At 48.0% G+C, this 15,681-nt stretch overlaps 1 long non-coding RNA gene across 8 annotated transcripts in view; it reads left to right on the top strand.

Annotated features, from left to right (window-relative positions):
- LOC115500635 overlaps positions 1-15,233 on the top strand; it is a 35,585-nt gene extending 20,352 nt beyond the window's left edge. For 4 of the 8 annotated variants that reach the window (XR_004344399.1, XR_004344400.1, XR_004344401.1 and 1 more), the window contains 3 exons: positions 10,806-10,908; positions 12,349-12,520; positions 14,430-15,233. This is a non-coding gene — a long non-coding RNA (uncharacterized LOC115500635). Of the gene's footprint in view, positions 1-4,771; positions 4,892-6,445; positions 6,639-10,805; positions 10,909-12,348; positions 12,521-14,429 lie in introns of all 8 variants that reach the window. The other 4 variants (XR_003964586.2, XR_003964584.2, XR_003964588.2 and 1 more) reach the window with 4 other exon arrangements.
- Positions 15,234-15,681: the final 448 nt, after the last annotated feature.

The following is a 15,681-nucleotide window of genomic DNA, read 5'->3' on the forward strand; positions in this document are numbered from 1 at the left end:
ACTGTGTTAACGTTAAAGCATCCCACAAATGTCAGTCAGTGTTATGCAGATTGGGTACCTACCCATCTGTGTTCCTCTGCTAATGCCTAGTGAAGGTCCTAACTCACTTCTAAGAGGCTTATGTACCCACAAGGCTCTGGACATTAAATATATAATAGTGGGTTGGCTGTGATTCATTCCCATGACGATCCTTTTAATTTGTCGGCCAAGATCTATGTGTGGAATGGGGATAATGTTTCAGAAAGAGCCTTATGCTGATGCAGGCTCGGCATGAAGGAAGGCAGGTGCTTGTTTCTGGCAGTTGTAGGAGGCATGAATCCAGAATGGATTTGCATCTTATCTTTGTGTGTATCATTTAATATTTATTGAGACCTTCCTAGGTTCTGGGGAATATAAAAACAAATATAAGCTGAGCCCCGGCTTCTCGCCGGCCAGTCAGTGTTAAGGCTCTATTTCTAAGTCACATCTACGATTTTTCTTTTCTTTTTCTCTTGTTAAAAGATTTTATATTCAAGTAATCTCTGTGCCCAACATGGGGCTCGAACCTACAACCCCAAGATCAAGAGTTGCACACTCCACTGGCTAAGCCAGCCAGGCTCCCTTAAATGCCGGGTTTTTACACTGTAGAACCTTGACTGTGAATTTCTATTTTCAGGAGAAAAGAGAAGGCAGATTCTCTTCCGTGATACCCCCTCATTTGTTCTCTGTATCATCTTCATTTGCCCATGTAGGACATACAACTCAAGGGTGCTTCACTCTGGAGCCCTGGAAGTGATCTTCAGGACATGATCAGATGATCTTCAGAGGGTGTAGCTTGAGTGGGGGTGTATGGGAGTGTTAACAACGGTAATAGGAGTGTCTCTTTTGGAGTCAGCAGGACGCCGAGGGCTCTGATTGCTGGGACCTCCCAGACAAGCCAAGAGGGCCACACCAGGAAGGTAGTCTAAGTCAATTTGGGAGGAACAGAAGGTTTCTGATCTTTTCTATTCTGCCTCTGTCTTGAACCCCCGACCCTCCTGTGTTCTGGCAGAAGATTGTACCAGCCTGAGAGGTGAGACCAAGAACCACTGTAAACCCACTTAGACCATAATTTACTTTCAGAATCGGTTGATGGCATCAGTCCATGCTTCAGGAATTGTGAGGGAAGGTGTCTCAACCAGAAAACCCCTAAAGGCGCTAAGATCGTACATAACACCCTTGTGTTGAAGGGCAATCGAAGAAGTGTTGGAATTACATTTTTTTCCTTTTCCTCTTCAGGGTTTTAAAGACTGGACTTACCCAGATAGAGTTTTGTTGTGTTTTTTTCTTCTGTTTTTTTTTTTTGTTTTGTTTTGTTTTTATGTTTTTTGGTTTTGTTTTTAGAAACGGAGAGAGACCAAAAACTTACTACGTGACCTTGTATAAATTGCTTAATCCCACTAAACTTTTGTAAAGTTTTCTCAGTTTTGAGGACAATAATGGTAGCTTCCCAAAGAGTTTTTGAAAGGGTTTTATGAGAAAGTCTACGTAAGGCCTAGAACGTAGCAAAAACGTGAACGGGGTGTCTGCGTGGCTCAGTCAGTTCAGCGTCTGACTTCGGCTCAGGTCATGATCTCAGTCTGTGGGCTCGAGCCCCACGTCAGGATCTCTGCTGACAGCTCGGAGCCTGGAGCCTGCTTCGGATTCTCTGTCTCCCTCTCTCTCTCTGCCCCTCCCCTGCTCGGACTCTGTTTCTTTCTCTCTCAAAAATAAGTAAACACTGAGAGAAAATTTTTTTAAAAAGTGATCAATGCTGAACTCTTATGAGGGTTTCTTTTCAAAGAGAATCTTTATCAATTGATTGTGATTCTTTGATCCTGCACCCTTCACCCTGTTTAAAACATCTTATTGACTAGATTTCAATTTCAAACCTTTTAATCTCCTTTAAGGTCAGTTGAGTATAAAACATGGTTACAAGGGCAGCTGGGTGGCTCAGTCGGTTGAGCAACCGACTTCGGCTCAGGTCACGATCTCATGGTTCATGGGTTTGAGCCCCACGTGGGGCTCTGTGCTGACAGCTCAGAGCCTGGAGCCTGCTTCGGATTCTGTGTCTCCTTCTCTCTCTGCCCCTCCCCCACTCATGCTTTCTCTCTCTCTCTCTCTCTTTCAAAACATAAACATTAAAAGAAAAAAAACCATGGTTAGAAAACTAAACTAGGATCTCTTCCGCACGAGCGCCATGTTCCGATAAACCAATCCAAACTGGACTGCTCCCCAATCAGGATGATGAGCCAAGAGCTTGGGCATCCTGGCAGGAGATCTGTCCCTGGGTTGCTGCCGGTGGTATAAATAGCTGTGAATCTCCAGGTGATTTGCTAAGGGACCACACGCTCAAGGAGGAAGGTGCGGGGTTTCTCTGCTAAGGGAAAGTAATCCAAAGAGGACATCGTACTCTCTCTTTACTGTGGGGAGAGCGCCAGGCGTGTTCCGTGGACAGCAAGAGCCCGTGAAAGCAAGGCTCACCCTTTGCGTCCTTGGAATGGCTGGAGAATCTGCCCAGGAGCTTTACAGATGGCGATTCCCAGAAGGTCTCTGCAATGTCTTTGGGGAGTGGCTGTCGGGTGACTGATGAGGTAGGATTCCACAGCTGGACAGAGCCATCGTCCCCTCCCAGGGAAGCTCAGAGACTTGCATGTGACCCCTCGGAGAGTGAGCGGTGACTCGAAGATAAGCAAATAGACAACAGGCACTAGAAGAATGATTCTCTCCCACTGGCCTTTCAAAGATACTTGCGATGGATCTCAATCTCACCCTCTTAACACAGCGTTTGGAGTTTTTCTTTTTTGGTCAATGCCTACGATTATTATGAATGCTGGGAGACTGGCAGAGAACAAGTGATCTTCTGGGATGCAGGGTGTTGAGAATGGCTTCATGGCAGAGAATGGACGTGGGGTGACAACTCAGAAGTTGGCCGTGGGTTTTTTTTTTTTTTTTTTCTGTCCTGGTTGGGGGTGGGGGCGAGAAGACGATGAGACGATGAATAGTAAATGCTATTTTTACTGAGAGCTTACTGTCTGCTGGGTATTTCCTGACGTGTATTGGATGCATTATCTCAGTTAATCCTCACGACAAGTTACAGACAAGGGCTATGATTACTCCCATTTTGTGGATGAGGAAAACAAAATTTAAGGAGGTCAAGTAAATTGTTCCTGGTCACAGAGCTGGCATATGGTAGAATGGGATCTTGAACAGGGTCTGGTCCTGGAGGCTGTACTCTTAAGCACTAAACTAAAATAATGTGACTTTCAACCTGACGTAGAGAAATATTGGCTGAAGCATGTTTCTTCAGGGACAGCACTTACGTCTTTGAAGAACGTCCTTGACTCTGAGCACCTGGCTGTTGGGCTGCACTTGATAACTGATAAATGTTTATCAGCGGAACTGCCTGAATCGTTGAGTTCCATATGACAGCTTCTGAAAGCTAGACTTGCATTCTTGCAAACCAACAGAAATCATGAACCTCTCCCAAGATGGGGATCCGATTCAATTAAAAAACATGATTTATTTATTTCTGGCAAGATGTTGAAGTTAGAAGCACTGCCCTTCTCTCCATCCATTTGCCATAAATTATTAACTTGTTTGAGCGCGGTGCCTGATGTGAATGTGGATGGTATTGTGTGACTGCGGCTTAAAAATACGTGTGCAAACATGGAAGTGTTCTCCACAAGATTTGACGTAAATATGTAAGGAGAAAGGATGGCTAGCTGCCGATGCAACGTCAAGGGAATCTGTTTAATGTGGGCTGTCATATTCGGGCAGTTATCGAGCCCACAGGTGGATTGGGACAGAACTCTGACCTTTATCTATAATTGTGCAAACATCAGAGGGTCCTGATCAAGAGGAAAGTGTGTTTCTCCCAGGGGTGTGCTGGTCAACGTCTAACAGAGAGCTCTCTTGAAAGTGAAAACAGCCCTAGCTGGTCGCGTTGGCCAGTTTGTGTGATGTAATAGTCTGTGATAGATTTTAATTCTACTGTAGATGGAACTGAAAAGAGAGATATACAATCGTCTCTCTTGAGATGGTTTCAATGGGCTCCAACATATCACTTATTCCTCTAGAACCTCCACCCTGGTCCATGTGGGAGTCCCCACTCACCATCTTGCGTACAGACGGCCGCGGGGCTGGTCCCATGATTGTGGCTCTTGTCTACTGAACATTCCAACTTCACAGGTCAGATGCTTAGCATTAGGCTCCCGATTCACAGGCTTGTGATGTTTTGCCGTGGACAGGGTAGCAGCTGGAAAGTCCGTGAGAGCCCAGACGGCCCAACAAAGACTTTTCAGATAAACTGTCACGGGGATGGTGGGAGCAGACTATGCTCAGTCCTCCTGGTCGTCTCCCCACCGTAAGAATGAACAGCTCATTACGCACTGAAGGTGGGGGAAGGAGCCACGTCCACCATCAGATGCAGGCTGAGTCGGGAGGGCGACGGGTTGCCTAGATGAACTCTATGGGCAGCGTCTGTCCTCTCCCATCCTTGAATCCCCAGAATCCTTGGCCTAGAAGGTTCAGTTTAGTTTAGTAAACCATTAGGCGCTCGACCCGCCAGGGTGAATGACTCCTAGACCTTGTGCCGAGGAGCAGGGCATCACGACTCTGTGCCACACGCACCGGTGAATGGAGATCTATCCCTGGTGCTAAGGGCTCAGAGAGGAGCTTACCTAGGAGCTGTCTAGAGTGGTAGTCAGGGAGGGCTTCCCGGAAGAGGCAGGCCAAAGTGAACTCTTTAAGAGATGAGTTTCTTCCTCCATAGCTCAGCTGGATAGAACTCAAGTCATTCAAGTTGATTGGATTCTCACCTCTTAAAATCTTCACAAAGGAGTCTCTTTCATCTGCTTTGGACCCCGAGCTTCAGGAAGGAAGAAGTATTTGGGTAGCATCGTCTCTAGACGCAGGTTCTAATCGTCCTGTGGATATAATGGGTTTTTGTTGGGGGGTGGGGTAGAGTTGGGGAATTTATTCATTGTTAAAGGAATATATCTGATCAAAAGAAATCAAGTTTCTACCAGAAAAGGGGCTGAGGGCTGATCCTATGAGGTCCCCCGGCCTTTCAGGCTTAACAGGTGTAATTGTTTGAAGAACTAAGAGTATTATCGTCATATGAATGTTGTCTCCACGAGCCCCGAAGCGAAGACAGGTCTTCTCAAGGCTCGTGGAGAAGCCAGAACGAAACGTCCAGCATGGGACGGCCCTGCTGCCCAGCAGATGTATCCCTCTAAGTCAGCATGTTTTTCTGAGATGAGCCGGGAGACTTCCACAGAGTTTGCAAACTCACACACACGCATGGCCGTGAGGTCTCTGGCTACCAAAACACGTCCACGTAAGCACGTGCCCCGTCCCAGCTCCTAGGACTAGGAAGATTAGCAGGGACAGTGTCACAAGCCTGGATCTGGTACAAAGCTGCCCACTCTTTTGGACAAATCAAAGGGATGAAGGGTGTGTTCTTAGGGAGAGTTAGACTTTTATCACTGCAGAAAAAAGGATGACTTCCCCGGGGTTATGGCTTTGGTTTGGGGAGACACGAAGAACTGAGCAGTTTACTTATTTATCTATTTGTTTATTATTTATTTATCTTTAATGTTTATACTTTTGAGAGAGAGAGACAGAGCATGAGCAGAGGAGGGGCAGAGAGAGAGAGAGAGACACACACACAGAATCCGAAGCAGGCTCCAGGCTCCGAGCTGTCAGCACAGAGCCCGACGCGGGGCTCGAACTCACGGATGGTGAAATCATGACCTGAGCCGAAGTTGGACGCTTAACCGACCGAGCCACCCAGGTGCCCCAATTGTCCCTGATTCAAATTCTGAATTCCTGGGTGACCCCTGCAGGATCACTGCACGTATCCAGTTCCGTTTCCACACAGACACGAAGCAGAAATTTCAGTAAAGTCATCTCAGACTTTTCTTACAAAATATCGTAAGGATTAAGCAAGCCTATGCTGTGAAAATGTTTTGAGCTCTGCGGTCAAGTACACGACCTAATGACAGGGTATCCGGCCCTGACCACCAGCAGGGTTAACCGAGGGGTTTGCAGGACAGGCACAGAGTACTCTGGCAGGACAGGGGAGGGCTGACACCCGGGGATCGGGAAGAGTCATGCCCCGTGTGCACACACAGGTAGATAGGCATGCTGCGCCCTTGGGGGACAGTGGCTTATGTCCCCAGAGGAGAGGACAATCCCAAAGACTTTAAAAGACAGAAAACCTAGAATCAGCAGGTGGCCTCTCTTCTGTGGCAGGTGGTCACAGCCAGCCGACCTTCAGCCAACGCATTAGCCCTGGGGTCTCTCTGTTCACTGGCCCTGGGGGTGGGGGGCGGTTATGGGACTTGCCCAAGGGGTTATTTGCGTAGAGCCGGCTAAACACTCCCAAAGGACTAGACTTCCAGGAAAGGGCTCATCTAAAAAGTTTATTTATTTTTTTTTCCAGTTGGTGGTGACGGCAAGCCTGTGAACACTGGGCACGTAGGCAGTATCCTTCGTCCAAGTTTTACGATTCCTCATTCCCGTTGCTGACTCATCGGGTTGTCTTGGAATCTGAGGGGAGAAGGGCTGGGAGGCGGGGCGGCCGCGGAGAAGCCGGACCTTTTTGAGCAGAGCAGGAGCGCCACCTTGCGTTGCAAGTGAGCGCTGCAGGCCCTGCTGGTGGGATTAGCAAATTCGGAGTTGGGAATCGGTTCCCTTTGGCAACAAGCTGACCAGTAAGGCCTGGGTTTACCCCTGTGACACCCTGAATTATTTTTCCACTTTTTTAAAAAGGTATTTCTTTATTTTGAGAGAGACAGTGACAGCGTGAGTAGGGGAGGGGCAGAGAGAGAGAGGGAGAGAAAGAGAATCCCAAGCAGGCTCCACGCTGTCAGTGCAGAACCCGACGTGGGGCTCGAACCCACGAACTGTGAGATCATTGATGAGGTTTTGCGGTGACGGCGGGGTTCATGGGGCTCAGAGCTGGCGGCCAGGAGAGAATTCTTGAAGATGTCTTTGGTGCAAAAAGGTGATTTTAGTAGACCACGGGGACAGGACTCACGGGCAGGAAGAGCTGTCTGGACCCTGTGGAGAGACAGGTTATATATTTGGGACTCGGGGGAGGTAAAGCCCAGGGGGAGTTTCCAGTGGGATTTTCATCTGCTAAAGAGGACTCAGGCTACTGGAGCCCCAGCTGTTGTCAGGCTAAGGTTGTTTTTCCCTCTGGCAAAGCATTAGCGTTAAGACCGTCGGGAGTTCCTGGACTTCAGGCCATTGATGGGATTGCCTTTATCTGGTAAACCGGTGGGCAATCTTCTCTGTTTAACCAGTGGTTTTGTTGCCCTTTCTTGTTTTTGGGGGTAGCCGGGAGTGTCCAAGGAGTATCACACATATCCCACCTGGGGACATGCACATCAGCCTGTCGCATGCTCCCTCATCAATCCCACCGAGTGAACTGGTTACCCCGGGGAACTCTCCCATTGAACTCTGATGAGGGAGCGTGAGACAAGCAGAGGGCAAAGCCCAAGCTAGCAACATCCCCCCCCACCTCCCCCCCCCCGCCCCCCACGACAGTGGGTTGGTTAAGTGACATTCCCCAGGCACTCCTAGCTGCCCAAGAACAAAGAGAAGGGGAAAAACAGATAGTTAACTGATAGAGATTCAGTCATGCTAGACTCCATCAGTTTACGAATACCTTAGTAAATTACAAGAAAAGGGCAATCTTCTCAACAGCCTAATTTCCAGAAACCTGTAGACTCAGTTCCCTGGAGCCCCTGATATCACCCTCTCCTCCTCAGTGATGTGGGGAACCAAGGCCAGAAGGAAATGGCAGGTAACATTTCCTTATAACCTGCAGCCCATTGGCAAATACGGAGTGTAACTGACATTTCTCTAGGCGCTCCCTTCGGTCTTAATGCTAATGCTTCCCTAGAGGGAAAAACAACCTTAGCTTGACAATAGCTAAGCCTCCAGGAATCTGTTAGCTCTTCACATATGGAAATCTCTTTAAGAAACTTCCTCAGGGCTTTATCTCCCCCAGCCCCCAAGTCCCAAGTATATAACCGGTCTCTCCTTCGGGTCCTGGGGAAGCTCTTCTTGGCCCGGGTCCCTCCCTGTGCTTTAAGAAAATCACTTTTTTTGCGCCCAAGACGTCTCAAGAATTCTTTCTCGGCCTTGGCTCCAGAACCCCCATCACTCCAAACCTCATCAACTGTTTAAAAAAAAAAAAAATAAAAGAAAGAAAGAAAGAGAAAAGGAGTCCACAGTTTTGATGGGTTTTTACCTCCTATGATGCTTTTTAAATGAGGCATTTGCAGCCCTGAACACTGAGAATCCCTCCTGTGGAGAACCTCAGGCAGCGCAGAGGAGGGGGACAGGAGACGAACAGGAGTCCCACGGTTGGTTCTTACTGGAGAGAGAAAAAGAAGACATTGGATCCTAGTTGGGGCTCTCTGGCCAGGCCGGAAAGTCCCACAGGATCAGCTAAGAGAGAAGACGGAAGTTACAACCTTTCTACGGATCATCGTTAGATCTAATTAGAAATAGAAGTAGAAATAATTAGCAGAGTCACCTGCTAGTTTCTAAACTCCTCCCCGAATCGTGTCCCCCCAAATTCTTATGTTGAAATCCTGACCCACCCCCCTCCGGATACAGCAGAGTGTGACTGCAGGCTGATGAAGCCTTTAAAGAGGTGGTCAGCTTGCCACGAGGTCATTACGGTGGGTCCTAACTCGATGACTGGTGTCCTTGTAAGAAGAGGGGGTGAGGACACAGACGGACGCAGGGGGAAGGCTGTGTGAGGACAGGGAAGAAGAAGACGTCAAGGAAGCCAAGGAGAGAGGCTTCGGAATTAACCGCCTCTGCCTACGCCTTGATCTCAGACTTCCGGCCGCCAGAATCGTGAGCGAGTTACATTTTGGTCGGTTGAGCCACCCGGTGGGTGATCCTTCCCCACGGCAGCCCTGGCGAATTAATAAGCGAGGTAGCGCAGCGTGTCCTGAACCGTTATCTGCTTCCACTCGTGTAGGCTGGTAGCATTGATGAGGATTTTGGTGGCCTGGCATTTAAAAATTCTCTTAGGTTTCTGTGACTATGGGGTTTAACGGTCGCGTGATAGGGTTGAGGGTGCATGACTAGCCCACGAAGTTGCAGGAAGCCTTTCCGAACTGCCCGTAGTGACACCTGTATTTACGTCGTTACTAAGACGCACGCGTTCCCGCAGATGTGGTGGGAATTTCCATTCCAGGAAGCAATGCCTTCCTATATTAAAGACCCACCGGGATGCCAGTTTAGAACGAGCGTGCTCATGGTTACCACTGGTAATGTGGGTCGGTGCTACCGGCTACCCAGGGCTTGGGGTAGGTCTGTAGGGCTTCTAGAGCTTCCCTTGGGTGACTGCCATTAAGATACGATGCTCTTAGTCTGCTCAGATTCCTACAACAGACTACCACAGACTGGGAGGCTTATACACCGCAGAGATTGATTTCTCAGGGTTCTGGAGGCCGGGAACTCAAAGATCAAGGTGCCAGCAGACTCGGTGCCCGGCCAGGGTCCTCTTCTGTGTTCACAGATGGCTGTCTTCTTGCTGTGTGGCCTCACATGGCAGAAGGGGCGAGGGAGCTCTCTGGGGTTCTTTTCTCTTTTTCTTTTTTATGTTTATTTATTTTAGAGAGAGAGGGAGACACAGAATCCAAAGCAGGCTCCAGGCTCTGAGCTGTCAGCACAGAGCCTGATGCAAGGCTCGAACCCACAAAACGTGAGATCATGACCGAGCTGAAGTCGGACACGCAACTGACTGAGCCACCCAGGCGCCCCATGCAAAGGCTGCACCCTCATGATCTAAATACCTCCCAAGGGCCCACCCCCTACTCCCATCATATCAGGCAATGGGATGTCACACATGATTTTCAGGAGGGCACAAACATTCAGTCTATATGGCAACTAAAGAATAAGCCATTGAGTTTATTAAAATATAAAGGATAAATATAACAAATGTAGTTATTAACACTTGCTTGGTGCAGGTTTTTTATGTTTACTTATTTTTGAGAGGGGAGGGGAGTGGGGAGGGGCAGATCTGAAGTGGGCTCCATGCTGACAGCAGACAGGTCGACACGGGGCTTGAACCCCCAGACTGTGAGAATCATGACCTGAGATGAAGTCGGATGTTCAACAGACTAAGTCACCCAGACGCCCCTACTTTCTGTGTTTTAAAGAAAGAATAAAACTTGCAAAAACAATAGTGTATTTTTGGTTACAATTATTAGCACAACCCCGGTCCTGCCTGGGCAGAGGACCCAGACTGACCATCAGAGACTCAGGGATGAACACATACGTCTCTCTCTTCCCCTGTTTCCAGACTGGGGATTGCACAGAGCCTTACGCTCAAATCCTTTTCTTAGGGCCATTCTTGGCTCTTCTGTATTTGTCAGACTTTGCCATTTGGCTCTCTGTTCAAAACTTACATTAGCACCGTTGTCTTTCAGAGAGAAAACCATCCTCCGTTTTCCAATTCTCTGGCTTCTCCCTGGCCGTTTCCGCCGTGAAAACACTGCCTGAGTCAGAAAGGGAATGACCGTGTGGCATTGCCATGCAGAACTGCCTTCATGAACATCCACGGGGTCTCCCGACCTTCCCTGTCTTTGGAAGCTCGAAGCTGCCCCTGTCCCTGGGTGTTTGTGGGCTGTGTGTGGAAAATGCCTGCCTTGTGTGCCTTTCCTCTTCCTGCTGACATTGCCCTGCCCGGGGAGCCTGTGAACCAGGATGTGATTTCCGAAACGCCTTCCTAAGCATCCCTGTTCATCAGCTCATTGATTTTCTTCCTGCAGGCTTTGCAGGTAAGGAAGGAGTAAGGAAGAACCGGACATGATGAAGAGGCTCCCATCTGCTGGGAAGAGAGAATGAAAAGTACCCCGGCCTCCGGAAGGTGAGGTCAGAACCCGAAGAGAGGGGCTATCTGTCATATGTGTAGTGGAAGACAGGTAGTGAGTGACAGAGCCCCAGCTTGAAAAGGTCGACAGCTGAAGAAGAAACCAGGCAGGTGAAGGAAAACCTTCTGTTTGCAAAAGCCCATTAATTACCAATCGACAGAGGAGTCTTGAGATTGATATGTGACCAGATGTCCTTCTGTTTCTGTTAACAGAACTAAAAACTCCCTGCTTTAAAAAAAAAAAAAAAAAAAAAAAAAAAAAAAAAAAAGGCAGGAGGGTTAAGAGAGCAAGCTTAATAATGGAGATTGAGATTCCCATGCCTCCCCCATAATACCAAGGGGCCCCAAACATTCTCAGGCCCACCTGATTTGGGAAACTGTGTCGATCAGCATTTTATTTTGCAGAAAGAAAGGGAGTTTAAGAATGTCTCTCCTTGGGGCACTTGGGTGGTTCATTCAGTTAAGCGTCTGCCACTTGGTTTCCACTGGGGTCGTGGTCTCACAGTTTGCGAGTTCGAGCCCTGTATCGGGCTCTGTACTGACAGCAAGGAGCCAGCTTGGGATTCTCTCTCTGCCTCTCTCTCTCTGCTCCTCTCATGCTCGCTTGCTCTCTCTGTCTCTCAAAAGTAAATAAATAAACTGAAAAAAGTCTCTCCTTTTCCACTTGAGCAATAAATGTGTGCAGAAGTCTTTCTAGTCAATAAGACTGTCACCGGCTGCATTAGCTTCAAAGTCAAAGACAAGAATGAACAATCCATAAGAGAGGAATATGCTTATGAAGGATAGCCTAGAAGACCCTGAGATTCACACGCCCTGGAGAGGGCAACATTTCTCCTTGCCTACGGTGTCTATACTATTTCAAACGCGTCAAAAAGGCAAAGTAGTTACAGCCAAGGAGATTGAGAAAAACTTCTGGGTCCAGGCGTGACCGCAAATGCCCCCTGGAAGGGAGAAATCGTTGATGATACACTTGATTATTGTCAGAATTGGTTCCTTTATGTTCCTCGGCTGGAGTTAAGGCTTCTTCTTAAAGAAGAATGGGACAGAATGAACACGGGGAGGATGAGAAATGATAGACACGCCGTAGGAAGAAGATGAGAGAGAGAGAGCTGGGAACTCAAATTCTCATAAGGCCAAGCAACGACGACAAAGTTCCCTGGGCCAGAGTTCTCTTCCGTTCCGCAGCATGCCTGCCCCATACTCCATATGCCAACAGAAGGTTAGATTTTAAATCTTGGGGAGAATGAATACCTTGTTGAAAAGGAACACTGGCGATCCCCATACTTTGTGCCAAGTTAGGTGAGACAGAGCACCTCTGGAACCCCTGGAGAGTCCACATCCTAGGGGGATGATGTGACAAGTTTACTTGGGGCAATCTTGTCCCAGGGCATCCCCTCAGCTTCTGGACCCTGGACTTGTTTTATTTGTTTGTTTGATTTCAGGATCCTAAAGAGAAAAGCAAACAGAGCCTCCACGCCCTGCAAATGACAGATGTTTAACTCCTCTGAGGCTTTGTTCTTCACCTTAATCACAGCTACACGAAGAAAAACACCAGCAAAGGCATCATCAGTGAGATGAACGCATTGACCCTCTAGAATATTTATAATTACACAGGTACCTGGAGATGGGGGTGGGGGTGGGTGGGAACGGGACTCACCCCCTCCTCCCTGCCCACTTAGGTTTCTTATTTTGTCTTGCTGCGTGGTAGTAGCAGTTTGTGATCAGAAATCACCCAATCTTTGGGTCAGTGTGGGCAGAAGTGACCATGGATACCCATTTGACTGCAACCATGCAGATCTTCCCAGGGTAGAGTGGGAAAGAACTAAATGATGGCCGTCATTGGCGTTTAGTGCAATTGCGAACGTTTAAGAAACCCAGAGTAGGTATTCAGGGCGTGGTGTTTAATCCCTTTTGTTGTTTGTTTTTCGTTTTTGTTTTTGTTTAAAGGAGCAAAATCCAGGGAACCAAATCCACAGGAAGTCTCTGTGGGAGACGAAGGTCAAGGGGAAAGGGGAAAGTGGCCACTTTATGATGTAGTGCTCGAGAGGCAAAGCAAATTGCATTTCTCCGGGGAGATTTGCTTAACCCTCAGCAGGTTCAGACAGGGAAACCCATTTGCAAATCCCCAGACAATGATGGTGGAATGTCCTTCTCCCTCCCCCACCCAACCAGGAAACCCAATACCCTATGCTGGGAACTCAGAAATAAAAAGTACTTATGTCTAGTACGGAAAACATACAAAGGTTTCCGTACAAATTTAAATTTCTCAGAAAGGCAGCAAAGAGGACACCATGACAGATCTCTTTTTCACTGTTCCCTTGCGTTAAGAACTCTTAAGGCTGGAGGGGACTTTGTGAGCCACCCCAACCCGTGTCATTTTACGCAGAAGAAGTCGAGATCCAATCCTTTTCGGAAGAGCGATCTCTAGTGCAAGAATCGTAGGGGCTTTAGTGGAGCCAGAATGTTCCAACACTCACGTTAGAAGCAGCCCTGCACAAACCACTTGGTGGAATCACATCCTAAATTGTTGACAGGGACGTGGATTGTGTTATTGTTGTTGTCATAGCTACAAGCTGTGCTGTCATTTCCTGGAACCCGGGGAGTTTTACGGGCAGAGCTTAGTGGAATAACACAGATGTGTCTTCAGCAACTCACCGACCCATTGGTTGAGTCTCTCCTTTCTGCTCTCCGATCATAGAGTTGTTTTCATTGTCCCATGGCAACTGCGTGGTGGTCCCTTTACTGAGCCCCGTCCCTCCTGGCTCTGGGAAATCATCATCATCCACAACCAAACTCTGACATACCTGCTTCGTTTTATGAGCCAAATTTCTTATGGTGTGTTCTTTAGGGCCCTGGTTCCTTGACATCTTGTTAGATGTTCCTTAACATAAGTATCTCTTGGCCCACGAAATGTGAAAATTTCGATGTTAAACGAATTTTGATCGGTATAATTTTGATGTGTATAAACATGTTTGCATATTATGCTCCTCTTTAAAAAAATGTTAATTGGGGCGCCTGGGTGGCGCAGTCGGTTAAGCGTCCGACTTCAGCCAGGTCACGATCTCGCGGTCCGTGAGTTCGAGCCCCGCATCAGGCTCTGGGCTGATGGCTCGGAGCCTGGAGCCTGTTTCAGATTCTGTGTCTCCCACTCTCTCTGCCCCTCCCCCATTCATGCTCTGTCTCTCTCTGTCCCAAAAATAAATAAAAAACGTTGAAAAAAAATGTTAATTTATTTTTGAGACAGAGACAGACAGAGTGTGAGCAGGGCAGGGGCAGAGACAGAGGGAGACACCGAATCCCAAGCAGGCTCCAGGCCCTGAGCTGTCAGCACAGAGCCCGACGCGGAGCTCGAACTCACGAACCGCGCGGTCATGACCTGAGCCGAAGTCGGACGCTCAACCGACTGAACCACCAGGCTCCCCTTAAGTATGCTCCTTTTGAAAGCATCCATAGTGATATGTTTCATGGAGAATAACTCATTCATGCTGCTATTTGCTGAAATATTTGTCCCCCCCACCCCCAGATCTCAGCCATGTTTGCAAGCGTGGGCTTCGTATCAGCTCTGGATGCCAGGACAGCCTGACGGATCATGAGGTTCCAGCCGTTCGGAAGACACCACTTTCCAGCGTCAGCTGTAAGTGTGCCTTCCAAGTCCAACCTATTTCAGATTCAAAACGTGCTGTGACTTTTGTTCTGGCGAAAGCTGCTGGTCCCAGGAGAGAATGAGGCATGTTCAAGCATCCTTCTTTCCTTCGCTCCATCAAGATGCGCACCGCACGGGGAGTTCTGGGGGCATCCCGGGGCTGGTTTGGAGGGGCTCCGATCCGGGAGCCCCTCATATAGTGTCTCAGGATGCAAAGTCCTGGGCTTGACTCCTCAAGGATTTGGTCTTCCAGGAAGCTCGAGAAAACTTCTGGACACAGAGATGTCTCCCTCCTGGCTAAACCTGCCTTCTCTCGCCTCTGTTCCACCCTGGGAAGGCCGGAACAGATGATTTAATCTAGATTTTTTCAACTTCAGGAAGAAACTTGGTTATTTTGCGGACCCTTTCACCCGGGTTCATCTTTCCTTGCCTTCTCCCCACGCACATTGGCTTGAATTAAGATGTGAGTCCAAAGAGGTCATTCGATCTTCTGACTTTTGGGCTCAGGGCAGAGGCACAAATGGAGTCCTGGTGGTTCCTATGTATGAAGGGTTTTACATAGGGGTTTGGACCCAAAGGTTGTGGTGGTAAATGACGGATTTTCTCTAGAATGGCTCTTCTGCGTGTGTCCTGGGTCAACCTTCAGTCATAATAGAAATCGCAATAAAGTGAGTCAAATGAGTATTTTTGTTTCCCAGTGCATGAAAGTTATGTTTACACTATACTGTAGCCTATTAAGTGTAAATAGCATTATGTCTTAAAAAAAAACAATGCACTTGTTATTTATTTATTTATTTATTTATTTATTTATAGTTTATTTATTTTGAGAGAGAGAGCATGCATGCAACCAGGGGAGGGGCAGAGAGAGGGAGAGAGAGAATCCCAAGCAGGCTCCACACTGTCAGCACAGAGCCCAACGTGGGGCTCGATCCCACAAACCGTGAGATCATGACCTGAGCCGAAATCAAGAGTCGGACATACCCAACTGAGGCACCTAGGCGCCCCCCAATGCGCATGTTTTCATGAAAAAATACTTTATTGCCAAAAAAGGCTAACTATCTGAGCTTTCAGTCAGCTGTAATCACTGATTACAGATCACCATAACAAATATTATAATGATGAAAAATTTGAG

The sequence above is a fragment of the Lynx canadensis genome, chromosome E1 (assembly GCF_007474595.2).
Source record: "Lynx canadensis isolate LIC74 chromosome E1, mLynCan4.pri.v2, whole genome shotgun sequence".
Lineage (NCBI taxonomy): Eukaryota > Metazoa > Chordata > Mammalia > Carnivora > Felidae > Lynx > Lynx canadensis.